Source organism: Patella vulgata, chromosome 7 (genome assembly GCF_932274485.2).
Source record: "Patella vulgata chromosome 7, xgPatVulg1.2, whole genome shotgun sequence".
Classification (NCBI taxonomy): domain Eukaryota; kingdom Metazoa; phylum Mollusca; class Gastropoda; family Patellidae; genus Patella; species Patella vulgata.
This window is the reverse complement of record NC_065885.2, coordinates 42,448,570-42,463,193: the sequence shown is the minus strand read 5'-3', so window position 1 is coordinate 42,463,193 and position 14,624 is coordinate 42,448,570.

Genomic DNA, 14,624 nt, shown 5'->3' with positions numbered 1-14,624 from the left:
TGTTGGAATCGATCTTCATCGATGAGATTAGCGCTGGAACCAGAATCCGCTTCGCACTGAACCTTTACATCGTTGAAGTGGACTTTGACCTTAGCTGAATACTTGTCACCACAGTTGATCTTGTTTGTTAATTTACTGTAATATACACAGTCGGATTCATCACTGTCTTCATCAAATTTGACTTTTCTTGAAGTAGACGGTGATTGGCTGCGATACCTGTATCGACGATTGCGGATTCTACCTCTGTGAGGAGTTCTAAACCTATTGCGTTGATCACATTTGCATTAAGGGCAGTCATGGACTCGGGAGTTTCTATCATGATTTTCTCCCTTCTTTTCGGGATAATGATTTGAACTGTCTCTTTCCCTGTCATTTTTAGGAAACCTTCCCTTGTAGATCAATGTTCGATTAACGTCTCTCTCCCTTTCGCCTTCAATTGCTCAAGCTTGTCTGTGTGTTTCTTCGCGACTTTGGGCTTTTTGAAGGAATTTCTGGAGGTTATACTGTTTATCCATGGCTTCTCGACGAAAATCTTTATCTCGGATCGTCAGAGTTAAATGGTATAAAATTTGATCATCCATGTTTGGAAAGTCACATTTCATGGCTTATTCTCTCAATCTTACTGCATACTAATTGATTGTCTCACCTTCACCTGGTGTGAGTTGACCAAATCTGAATTTAGCATGAGATATATTCTTCAGGGAACATAATAACCATTTAATTTATTGATAATTTTCGTATAGTTATCCAGTGTTAAGTGGCCGAATTTTGAACGGTAGCAATAAATCAAAAAGCGGCCGTGGGTTCGCCAATTCTTCACCTATTTTAAAACAATTCACATTTTTGGAAACCCTGAATCTTTTCTGAGACAATGGCTATCTCACATTTTTGAATTTCAAACATTCATCTATGGCTTTTGTCGTTCGAAATTTGAAAATTTAAATTTTTACAAAAAACTTTTTTATTTATGAATATTTTATAGTCATGTTTTACACAAAATTAACGAGTGATCTGACTTGGGCAAAAATCTGAATTTTATTTGTCTCAGTAATTTTCCTTGGCCTCCATTAGTTAATTCAGTTTTTCAGTCCTAGATTAATGTTTTATTGCTCGATTTGTATAAAACAAAGTTCATATACTCCGTTGTCTTAATTCTCATTTTTTTTTGTTACCAATAGAGATATCTGTCGGCACCGGAAGTGGCTTAATTTTACCAAAAACTACAATTTTGATAGTTAGGTACCATTTTTCGAAAGCAAATATTATTTTTTTAAAAAACTGATAACTAAAAGAGTGTGCCCTTTTTTTAATTTCGATTTAATTTTCGAGCAAATTTGATTAAGAGGTGAAAAAAGGTATAAACTTGACCTATTTACAACCCATTCAGGCTTTTCAGATTTTAAAATATTTCTACGTAACTTTTAAAAACTTGTAGCTATAATCCATACGAAAAAAATGTATGTTAAAATTAGTTTGTAATATAAGCAGTTACTTAGAAATGGGCAATTTTGCATAAGTCACTGTTTTCGTTATTTTGCCTGCAAAATAGTCAATTATTATTGGATTTTCACAAAAGTGACACCATTTGATTCAAAAAGCATGTATGCGTCGTATCAAATTGATTACAATTTAAAATTGACACCGGAAGTGACGCCATTTTGTCAAAAAATGCATTTTTAACTTTTAAAATCAATATTTTTTTCAACCAAGAATTATTTAATATGTATTAATGATTTTAACTTTTGGTTTACATTCACATATTAATAAAATTCATAAGGTCATATAGATTTCAAAAAATTGTTTCTAACTTGTTCAGTTGCGGAGAAATAGGCGATTTTCATCAGGTCACTTTTCAAGGTTTTTGGTCCATAAAAGTGTCAATTATTATTCGATTTTCATAAAAGTTTCACTGTGTGATACCTAATGCCATTTACAATTTCATACAAGTAATTTAAGATTTTCATTATCACCGGAAGTAACGTCATTTTGGCAAAAACTGTATTTTTAGCCTTCAAAACAGATATTTTATTCAAATCAATCTGATTTGTAATGTTTTTAAAATTATGATATTTGATTCCAATCAACAAATAGATTGAACCCATACGATCATACAGATACCAGAAAATGGTTTCTAACTTGTACGGTTGCAGAGAAATAGACGGTTTTATACAAGTCACTTTTCAAGGTTTTTGGTCTATAAAAGTGGCAATTATTGTTCGATTTACATAAAATTTTCACGATTTTCATTATCACCGGAAGTAACGTCATTTTGGCAAAAACTGTATTTTTAGCCTTCAAAACAGATATTTTATTCAAATGAATCTGATTTGTAATGTTTTTAAAATTATGATATTTGATTCCAATCAACAAATAGATTGAACCTATACGATCATACAGATACCAGAAAATGGTTTCTAACTTGTACTGTTGCAGAGAAATAGACGGTTTTATACAAGTCACTTTTCAAGGTTTTTGGTCTATAAAAGTGGCAATTATTATTCGATTTACATAAAACTTTCACCATGTGATGCCTTATGCCATTTCTGATTTCATAAAACTAATTGAACATTTTCATTATCACCGGAAGTACTGTACACTTACATGTATAAAATGAATTGATATTGCTGGATTTGGTTGATTCGGCGTCCATTTTATTTGATGTGTGCAATGCTTATGCGGAAACCTGTTTAATGGTTTCATTGGTACCGGAAGTTGCATATGTTTAGGGTAACGTGGCATTAAAAAAAACCCAGTTAAAATCGGTGCTCTTGCAAAAATCGTGATTTCACGGTCGGATGTGACCGGATTAAAACACCTAAAGTATCGTTCAGTAGCTCGATGAATGGGCTATTGTATGACACACTTCCTGTCTGATTCCTGAAAGCCGGTTCAGTGCTGCTTGCAGGTCTAGTTATTATTATTTTTTTTTTCCGCGGGAGCCTATTTCTCCATGATCAAAAACTGATATCGATCTGGAACCAAATTTTCTATTGGGAAACCATGTGGTGGCTACTTGATAAAACAATTTTGAAACTTCTGCGCATACCGGAAGTAACCGAATTTTGTACTTTTTTTAGGAATTGAAAATCGGCCGTAGTTTCGTAAATTCTTTACCTATTTTCAAACAAATAACATTTTCGGAAACCCAGAATCTTTTCCGAGACAATGGCTATCTCACATTTTTCAATTTCGAACATTCATCCATGGCTTTTGTCGTTCGAATTTTGAAAATACGTTGTTTACGAGACAATTTTTGTTATTTTTCCAAATTTTCAAATTTGACCTACATTTTTGGATACCTGAAGACCATCCGATTCCAGAAATATAAGTTTCATTCCGAGTTATCGCCCTTTATTTTTCGATTTTTTTCGAATTTTCTGCCTATTTCCCAACCCTTATATTTTTTGGAAAGGATAAATCGATATTTCTGAAAGTCCTGGAACATAAAGCTATATAGTCAGACCGCTGCATAAAGCAATTTCAACAACGATCCGGAAACCGGAAGTAGTCGAAATAATGATAGATATTTCGAAAAAAAACCGCAAAAAATGGGTGTTTTGGGGGAAAACTCGATTTCTCCGTCCAGTATTAATGGATTAAACGAATTAAGCTTTCGTTGAGTGACCCGAGGAATGGACTGTCGTATGATGCCCAATTTATAAAGATACTATGACCAAGCACCAAATTATGACAAGCTGAAAATCAAGTATTATACTGATTTGGAGCGTTTTTGGACGCCTGTATCTCGAAAACGACTCCAAGGATTTTTTTCTAAACTTTCCCTATCGAGAGTCCCTCCGGTAGTCGTCTTGTGCATGAATCCATCCAATAAGACATTGAAATGTCTGGAATAGGTAAAATAACGTACTGAAAATCAAAAAAAGTTGAAAAATCGTGAAATTTTGGAAAATGCTCTATTACTTTATTATTTAAACAATTTTTTACAAAAAAGTTACACATTCAGATAGCTGACCTAATTACGATTCTAACGATGTATAATATGTATTGAAATATTTAAATTTAATTTTCGATATATTGACATTTTTGCATTTTTGGCACTATTGAACATAGGATTTCCCAGGGACATTTTATCTGATCAGACAATTTAATATATCATTACATAGCCCTGTGGCTATTTGATAAGCCAATCCGGTTATTAAAACTATCCCGACAATAATCTCCATACCGGAAGTATTCAAAAAATGAAGAAAAAAGGTTTAAAAAATAGCGCTCTTCCGAAAAACTTGATTTCTCCATCAGATGTTAGCGGACCAAAAGAACTAAAGTATCGCTGTATAGCCCCATTAATGGACTATCATATGACATCTGAATGATACGATTTAGATGGCTAGAAAATAAATTATGGTACGCCGAAAATCTAGTCTTTGGAGCATTTTAAGACGCCATTTTCTCGAAAACGAAAACTACGATTTTTCTTAAACTTTTTTTACTTAGAGTCCTATCAGTGGACTATGGCGTGAGTCCAAAAATAAAAGCATTGAAATAATATAAGTGGTCCAAAAAGAACCTCAATCTTGGAAAAAAGTTGAAAAATCCTTAAATTACTGAAAATGCTCTTTTATTTTTTTGTCTATGGAAACAGCTGAATGGATTTTTCTGAAACGTCTTGTACAGAAGGTTAGGTAACCAAACAACTTGTTAAAATTATCCCGACAATGATCCAAAAACCGGAAGTAGTCGAAAAAATATCCGATATTTTGAGAAAAAAAAATATAAAAAGTAAAAAAATGGTGATCTTGCGAAAAAAGTGATTACTACGTAAGATTTCAAAACAACTAAAGTGTCATTGGATAGCCCGAACAATGGACGATCATATGACATCTAAATGGTAAAAAAAATGCGCTGGTTAGGCAATATATAATGGGACGCTGAAAATATAGTATTTTCATTTTTGGGGGCTATTCAGATGCTTTCATCCCGAAAACTTCTCTTTTTTCCTTTCTTAAACTTCTGTTACTTAGAGTCCTAACGGTGGTCTAGGGTGTGAATCCAAATTTAAAAGCCTCAATATATACTGACCGCCATGGAAAACGCATCACTTAGTTTTTCGTATAACAAAATGATCCTGTAAACGTATCTTATTTATTTTGCTTCTTATTGTGAACAATATTCAAATGGGAACACATCAATAACAACACATTTGTAGACTTATGGATGTTTAATCTGTAATCAACGGTACAAAGTCAGAGGGGTCAAAATAAAAAGTACGACACAAATGTCAGTAGCGCGTGTGTCCTCCAAGGGCTCTTACGCACGCTGTGCATCGACGTCGCATGGAATTTACCAATGTTTGAAAGAAGGCCTGGGGCAAATTGTTCCATTCTTGGACAAGAGCAGCTTCTAAAGCAGCAATGGTGTGCATCTGTGGTCCCCGATACAGACGGCGTCCAATCTCATCCCAGACATGTTCTATCGGTGTCATGTCCGGAGACATGGCTGGCCAGTCCAAGACATTGATGTTGTTAGCAGCCAGGTAGTCCATACTAAAACGGGTGGTATGCGGACGTGCATTATCCTGTTGGAAGTGCTGAAGTTGTGGGTGCGCTCGAAACATCGGAACAACAATTGGTTGCAAGACATCATCACGGTAGGCTACAGCATTAACGCGACCCCTGCAAATGTGTAGGGCGGTCCGGTGATGAAATGTGAAGCCCCCCCACACCATTACACTCCCCCCCCCACCCCATCGATTCGTTTCGAAGACGCAGCATTCTGCAAGACGTTCCCCAAGACGTCTCCACACACGTTGACGGCCATCAGCGTGATAAAGATGAAAGCGACTCTCATCACTGAAGAGCACACTTTGCCAGTCTACTCTTCTCCATGTCTGGTGTCCTTGGGCCCATATCAAACGCCGCTGACGGTGATGATCCCTGAGGATAGCTCCAACATAAGGTCGTCGTGCACGGAGTCCTACTTCTGTTACACACGTCTTACGGTGCTGGCACTTACTGGTCGTTGTCTTTCGACGACTGCTGCACCTGTTCGAGTCGCTGGGCGGAATCTGTCACGCAGATGAGTGACCCGGATGTAGCGGTCTTGAGCCTGGGTTGTAACGCGTTGTGGGCCAGGACGTTGACGGTCACGTGTTGATCCAGTAACTCGAACACGTTCCACCAACCTTACAATAGTGGACTGATGACAATTGAAGTGTCTGGCAATAGCACGTGTAGACATGCCAGCCCTGGACATTCCCATGGCTTCATTCCGTTGATTTTCATTGTGTTTTTCTGGAAAGTTCTCCCTGCATCCATTCCTGTGGTTTGGTGAGGCCAAGAGGATTAAAGACAAGCCATGAGTCGTTAGATATAAGCTCAGAACAATCTTCCTGGTTTGAGCTGAGGTCTAGGTGTTGAAAACAGTTTTATAGCCATGGGTTCACAGACTTTACCAGACAAATAAGCAAAAAACTACCAGTTTTCAACACCTAGGCCTCAGCTCAATCCAGGATAACCCAAAATTCAAGAAATAGACAATGAAACAGATTTTTCTGAGCTTATATCTAACGTCTCATGACTTGTTCTAATCCTCTTGGCCTCACCAAACCACAGGAATGGATGCAGGGAGAACTTTCCAGAAAAACACAATGACACAGATTTATACCGAGCTTATATCTAACGACTCATTGTTTGTCTTTAATCCTCTTGGCCTCACCGAATCACAGGAATAGATGCAGGTACCATGTAGCGAATAGGATTTTTTTTAAATTTAGAAAATTTCTAAGCTTTGTGGAAAACACTCCTGTGACAAATGTTCTTGCAGAACGGGAAATCAAGACGATTCAAGACTGGCAATGAAGAACAGTTACAGGCCTTGCTACAGTCAGTCGAAATACATCACACCAAATTTTCTGACTATATGAAACACACTTTGGCTCGTTTGGATTATTAAATAACTTTTGTGATTATTTGAATGCTTTCTATCTCTCTTGTATGATCAAATATTCATCGAGGACAACCCGTATAACTAATTTAGTTCTTTATTAATCTCAATTTGTGTAGATAAATTAGTTTATGACGTTTTGGTGGAGTTTAATCACCTTGGTCTTAACAAATTCTACAGAAAAAGACTTTTTTCTAAAAAATGCCAAATGGCAACCCTCCTAAATTTTTATGCTAAAATTCTGAAATATATTGCAGATCATCTTTGTGCCTTTTCGATGCATTGTGCCAAGTTTTATCTTTCTACCGTAACGTGAAGTATTTTTCCGACTTTTTCAAAAATTTCACATTTGGCGAAAAATTCAAAATGGCGGCGGCCCGCCATTTTTGGTGGGAAAATTATAATATTCGCTGGTGATGAGTTTGGACCCAATTGGAAACGCATGGCACATGGTAAAGTTCAATCGCGAAAAAAAGTTCAAATATGAAACACCCTAATGTACTGCACATTAACTTGAAAACATGCTTTTAAAGAGCTCACACACAATGCTGCACGTGAATTTTGGGTTTTTCATGTGCATCTCGTGCAATTTTTTTTTGTGCACACGGGCCGATATTTTTTGCGTTTGGGAGCATTGTGTGAAACAACAGGTCATAGTATTGCATAATATTATACATACAAAACCACCTAGTAATAAAATATTTGGGAAAAAAAATGGTGCGTTTTCCATGTCGCTTAGTATAGTATAAATGGTCCAAAAAGAAAAATAATCTTTGAAAAAAGTTGAAAAATTGTTATATCTTCTTCTAATGGTCTAATGGTATAAGGGAGATAACACATTAGTATCAGACTACCAATTATTTGCTAAATATTGTTAAATATCTTCTAATTTTCCTTTCTTTTAAAAACTGTCCAATGGATCTTTCTGAATCTTCTGGTACAGGAAGTTAAGTTCCCATGCAACGTGTTAAATCTATCCCGACAATGATCCGTAAACAGGAAGTAGTCGAAAAAAAAAATATTCGATATTAAAAAACCCCAAGTAAAAATCGGTGCTCTTGAAAAAATCGTGATTTCGCCGTCGGGTGTGACCGCATCAAAACATCTAAAGTATCGTTTGGTAGCTCGGTGAATGGGCTATTGTAAGACATACTTCCTGTCTGATTCCTGAAAGCCGGTTCAGTGCTGCTTGCAGGTCTAGTTATTATTATTATTATTTTTTTCCGCGGGAGCCTATTTCTCCATGATCGAAAACAGATATCGATCTGGAACCAAATTTTCTATTGGGAAACCATGTGATGGCTACTTGATAAAACAATTTTGAATCTTCTGCGCATACCGGAAGTAACCGAATTTTGTACTTTTTTCCGGAATTGAAAATCGACCGTCAATTCTTTACCTATTTTCAAACAAATGACATTTTCAGAAACCCCGAATCTTTTCGGAGATAATGGCTATATCACATTTTTTAATTTCGAACATTCATTTCGAATTTTGAAAATACGTTGTTTACGAGACAATTTTTGTTATTTTTCAAAATTTTCAAATCTGACCTACACTTTTTGATACCTGAAGACCAACCGATTCCAGAATTATAAGTTTCATTCCGAGTTATCGCCCTTTATTTTTCGAGTTTTTTCGAATTTTCTGCCCATTTCCCAACCCTTATATTTTTGGGAAAGGATAAATCGATATTTCTGAAAGTCCTGGAACATAAAGCTATATAGTCAGACCGCTGCATAAAGCAATTTCAACAACGATCCAGAAAACGGAAGTAGTCGAAATAATGATAGATATTTCGAAAAAAACGCAAAAAATGGGTGTTTTGGGGAAAAAATCGATTTCTCCGTCCAGTATCAATGGATTAAACGAATTAAGCTTTCGTTGAGTGGCCCGAGGAATGGACTGTCGTATGATGCCCAACTTATACGGATACTATGACCAAGCACCAAATTATGACAAGCTGAAAATCAAGTATTATACTGATTTGGAGCGTTTTTGGACGCCTGTATCTCGAAAACTGCTCCAAGGAATTTTCTTAAACTTTCCCTATCGAGAGTCCCTCCAGTAGTCTTGTGCATGAATCCATCCAATAAGACATTGAAATGTCTGGAATAGGTAAAATAACGTACTGAAAATCGAAAAAAGTTGAAAAATCGTGAAATTTTGGAAATGCTCTATTACTTTAGTATTTAAACGATTTTTTACAAAACAATTACACATTCCGATAGCTGACCTAATTACGATTCTAACGATGTATTATATGTATTGAAATATTTAAATTTAATTTTCGATATATTGACATTTTTGCATTTTTGGCACTATTGAACATATGATTTCCCAGGGACATTTTATCGGATCAGACAATGTAATATATCATTACATAGCCCTGTGGCTATTTGATAAGTCATTCCGGTTATTAAAACTATCCCGACAATAATCTTCATACCGGAAGTATTCAAAAAATGAAGAAAAAAGGTTTTAAAAAATAGCGCTCTTGTGAATAACTTGATTTCTCCATCAGATGTTAGCGGACCAAAAGAACTAAAGTATCGCTAGATAGCCCCATTAATGGACTATCATATGACACCTGAATGATACGATTTAGATGGCTAGAAAATAAATTATGGTACGCCGAAATTCTAGTATTTTCCGTTTTGGAGCATTTTGAGACGCCATTTTCTCGAAAACGAAAACTATGATTTTTCTTAAACTTTTTAACCTCAATCTTGGAAAAAAGTTGAAAAATCCTTAAATTACTGAAAATGATCTTCTAATTTTCTTTCTTTGGAAAACAGCTGAATGGATTATTCTGAAACTTTTTGTACAGAAGATAGGGTAACCAAACAACTTGTTAAAGCTATCCCGACAGTGACCCAAAAAACCGGAAGTAGTCGAAAAAATTTCCGATATTTTGAGAAAAAAAAACGTAAATAGTAAAAAAATGGCGATCTTACGAAAAAAAGTGATTACTACGCCAGATTCTTCCGAATCAAAACAACTAAAGTGTCATTGGATAGTTTGAACAATGGACGATCTTATGACATCTAAATGGTAAAAATTCTCGAGTTAGGCAATAAATAATGGAACGCTGAAAATCTATTATTTTCCATTTTTGAGCCTATTCAGACGCTTTTATTTCGAAAAATTCTCTTATTTCCTTTCTTAAATATGTTACTTAGAGTCCTAACGGTGGTCTATAGTATAAATGGACCAAAAGGGCCACAATCTTTGAAAAAAAGTCGAAAAATCGTTATATCTGTAAATCTGCTTCCAATGGTATAATGTCCAATGGATCTTTCTGAAACTTCTGGTACAGGAAGTTAAGTTCCCATACCACTTGTTAAATCTATCCCGATAATGATCCGTAAGCAGGAAGTAGTCAAAAACATATTCGATATTTTAAAAAAAAAAAGACAGTAAAAAAATCGGTGCTCTTGCAACAGTCGGGATTTCACCGTCGGGTGTGACCGGATCAAAACATCTAAAGTACCGTTTGGTAGCTCGATAAATGGGCTATTGTATGACACACTTCCTGTCTGATTCCTGAAAGCCGGTTCAGTGCTGCTTGCAGGTCTAGTTAATATTATTTTTTTCCGCGGGAGCCTATTTCTTCATGATCGAAAACAGATATCGATCTGGAACCAAATTTTCTATTGGGAAACCATGCAGTGGCTACTTGATAAAACAATTTTGAAACTTCTGCGCATACCGGAAGTAAACGAATTTTGTACTTTTTTCCGGAATTGAAAATCGGCCGTGGTTTCGTCAATTCTTTACCTATTTTCAAACAAATGACATTTTCAGAAACCCCGAATCTTTTCCGAGATAATGGCTATCTCACATATTTCAATTTCAAACATTCATATATGGCTTTTGTCCTTCGAATTTTGAAAATACGTTGTTTACGAGACAATTTTTGTTATTTTTCAAAATTTTCAAATTCTACCTACATTTTTGGATACCTGAAGACCATCCGATTCCAGAAATATAAGTTTCATTCCGAATAATCGCCCTTTATTTTTCAATTTTTTTCGAATTTTCTTCCCATTTCCCAACCCTTATATTTTTTGGAAAGGATAAATCGATAGTTCTGAAAGTCCTTTAACATAAAGCTATATAGTCAGACCGCTGCATAAAGCAATTTCAACAACGATCCGGAAACCGGAAGTAGTCGAAATAATGATAGATATTTCGAAAAAAACCGCAAAAAATGGGTGTTTTGGGGAAAAACTCGATTTCTCCGTCAAGTATCAATGGATTAAACGAATTAAGATTTCGTCGAGTGGCCCGAGGAATGGACTGTCGTATGATGCCCAATTTATACAGATAATATGACCAAGCAGCAAAATATGACATGCTGAAAATCAAGTATTTTCTGATTTGGAGCGTTTTTGGACGCCTGTATCTCGAAAACTGCTCCAAGGATTTTTCTTAAACTTTCCCTATCGAGAGTCCCTCCGGTAGTCTTGTGCATGAATCCATCCAATAAGACATTGAAATGTCTGGAATAGGTAAAATAACGCACTGAAAATCGAAAAAAGTTGAAAAATCGTGAAATTTTGGAAAATGCTCTATTACTTTATTATTTAAACGAATTTTTACAAAAAGTTACACATTCAGATAGCTGACCTAATTACGATTCTAACGATGTATAATATGTATTGAAATATTTAAATTTAATTTTCGATAGATTGAAATTTTTGAATTTTTGGCACTTTTGAACATAGGATTTCTCAGGGCCATTTTATCTGACCAGATAATGTAATATATCATTACATAGCCCTGTGACTATTTGATAAGCCAATCCGGTTATTAAAACTATAAAAACTTCATTTCTCCATCAGATGTTAGCGGACCAAAAGAACTAAAGTATCGCTGGATAGCCCCATTAATGGACTATCATATGACAACTGAATGATACGATTTAGATGGCCAGAAAATAAATTATGGTACGCCGAAAATCTAGTATTTTCCGTTTTGGAGCATTTTAAGACGCCATTTCTCGAAAACGAAAACTACGATTTTTCTTAAACTTTTTTTACTCAGTGTCCTATCCGTGAGTCCAAAAATAAAAGCATTGAAATAATATAAGTGGCCCAAAAAGAACCTCAATCTTGGAAAAAAGTTGAAAAATCCTTGAATTACTGAAAATGCTCTTCTATTATTCTTTCTATGGAAAACAGCCGAATGGATTTTTCTGAAACTTCTTGTACAGAAGGTTAGGTAACCAAACAACTTGTTAAAATTATCCCGACAATGATCCAAAAACCGGAAGTAGTCGAAAAAATATCCGATATTTTGAGGAAAAAAAACATAAAAAGTAAAAAAAAATGGTGATTTGGCGAAAAAAAGTGATTACTACGTAAGATTTCAAAACAACTAAAGTGTCATTGGATAGCCCGAACAATGTACGATCGTATTACATCTAAATGGTAAAAATGCGCTGGTTAGGCAATATATAATGGGACGCTGAAAATATAGTATTTTCATTTTTGGGGGCTATTCAGATGCTTTCATCCCGAAAACGTCTCTTTTTTCTTTTCTTAAACTTCTGTTACTTAGAGTCCTAACGGTGGTCTAGGGTGTGAATCCAAATTTAAAAGCCTCAATATAGTATAAATGGTCCAAAAAGAGCCACAATCTTTGAAAAAAGTTGAAAAAAAATGGTCTAATGGTATAAGGGAGATAACACATTAGTATCAGACTACCAATTATTTGCTAAATATTGTTAAATATCTTCTAATTTTACTTTCTTTTAAAAACTGTCCAATGGATCTTTCTGAAACTTCTGGTACAGGAAGTTATATTCCCATACAAGGTGTTCAATCTATCCCGACAATGATCGGTAAACCGGAAGTAGTCGAAAAAATATTCGATATTTAAAAAAAAACCCAGTAAAAATCGGTACTCTTGCAAATATCGTGATTTCGCCGTCGGGTGTGACAGCATCAAAACATCTAAAGTATCGTTTGGTAGCCCGATGAATGGGCTATTGTATGACAAACTTCTTGTCTGATTCCTGAAAGCCGGTTCAGTGCTGCTTGCAGGTCTAGTTATTATCATTATTATCATCATCAGAGTCGTAGCCTATAATAATGACGTTATACCTATAACTCCCCTTTGATTGGATGTAACTTTCTCAACTGAAATTCAATAGCCCCTTTTCAAGAGTAATAAATTATAATTTAAGTTATGGATTATTAACTTGGCCCCTTTTAACAGCAATAATTTAATAGAACAACCTTCTGTTCAAGCAAGGCGAATCGGGTGGTTATTATTATTCCGAAGCTCATTTTAGAAAAAGTTCAAGATGTATTTATAAAACGTCATTCAAACATCTGAACTGAACACAGACATTGTCTATCCGGTCTATCCCCATACCTTCAAAAACATGTACTAATTACCGAGACTTGTTAACGTATAATATATAGAATTCTGATTTTAACGGGCTAATGAAGACCGCCATACAGTGTGCTATAGGGGAAATTTTCCTAGATAGCGGCCTTACAACCTACTTGTCATGGGTTCTTTTAAGTTCACGCCAACGTGTACAAGGAAACCTCCGTTTTCTGTACCACGCTAAATGATGGTCCCGCGCCGTTGACGAAGGGAAACTACGCCGGAAAACCCCGAGGAACTGTCTCGACAAACACTGGGATCAAAAACACCGGGAACGAACCCGTTAAGTCCTGCTTAGCGAGTCAGCGCCTTGCTCGATGAACTACATAATCCACTATGATTGGGGATTGCCGACAGGGGGGTTCGATTGAGGTGGCAATTTTTGTACTGGCTAGCTAGACAAAGGCTTTTCACTTTCAATTAGTCGGGTAAAGATAAGCCATATGGAGTGGATACCTAGAACAAACTGCAACAGAAATTCACTCGACGAAATCTGGTAAAGAGTTCCCTGAAGGTCTCCTAAATATGGTGGCTGATAGTGGCCATATTAAATCTCGCCCTTTTCATAACGCGACAACACGACATCACGACAGTATTGACGCAATCACACGACACTTTACTCTGTCGAATCATCGTGTTAATTTTATCGTAAAGTCGAGATGTCGACTTGTCGGCTTAGTCTCTTTCTACAAGCCACAAAAATACAGCTGTACTCATTACATCATATAAGTAGCAGATTAGATAAATATAAATAAGACTCGTAGCAAAATACAAGTGCAGTGTGTCTGAATTTAATGACAAATAATCATTTCTATAACATGCAATACACTGTAATTGCACATTCGTGCACTTAATCCTTCCTTAAACTATCCCCCCCAGAGATGACTAAATATTGGGTGATTCAGTCAATGATGAACTACAAGTCAGTGTTCCAGAATACCACATTTTATGGTATTTTCGAACAATGAAGACTCTGAATGGGTTGTAAATAGCTTAATTTTACATCTTTTTTCACCTTTTAATCGAAATAGCCCGAAAATGAAATCGAAATTAAAAAAACTGAGCCCGACATTTTGTGCGCCTTTAAAGGGCGCACCCTTTCAGTTATACCATTTTTGAAAAAAAATAATATTTGCTTTCAAAAAAAGGTACCGAGCCGTCAAAATTGTAGTTTTTGTTAAAATTATGTCACTTCCGGTGCCGACAGGAAACTTTAACGGTAACAAAAAAATTACATTTCGGGAAACGGAGCATATGAACTTTGTTTTATACAAATCGAACAATAAATAATTAATCTAGGACCGAAAAACTGAATTGGC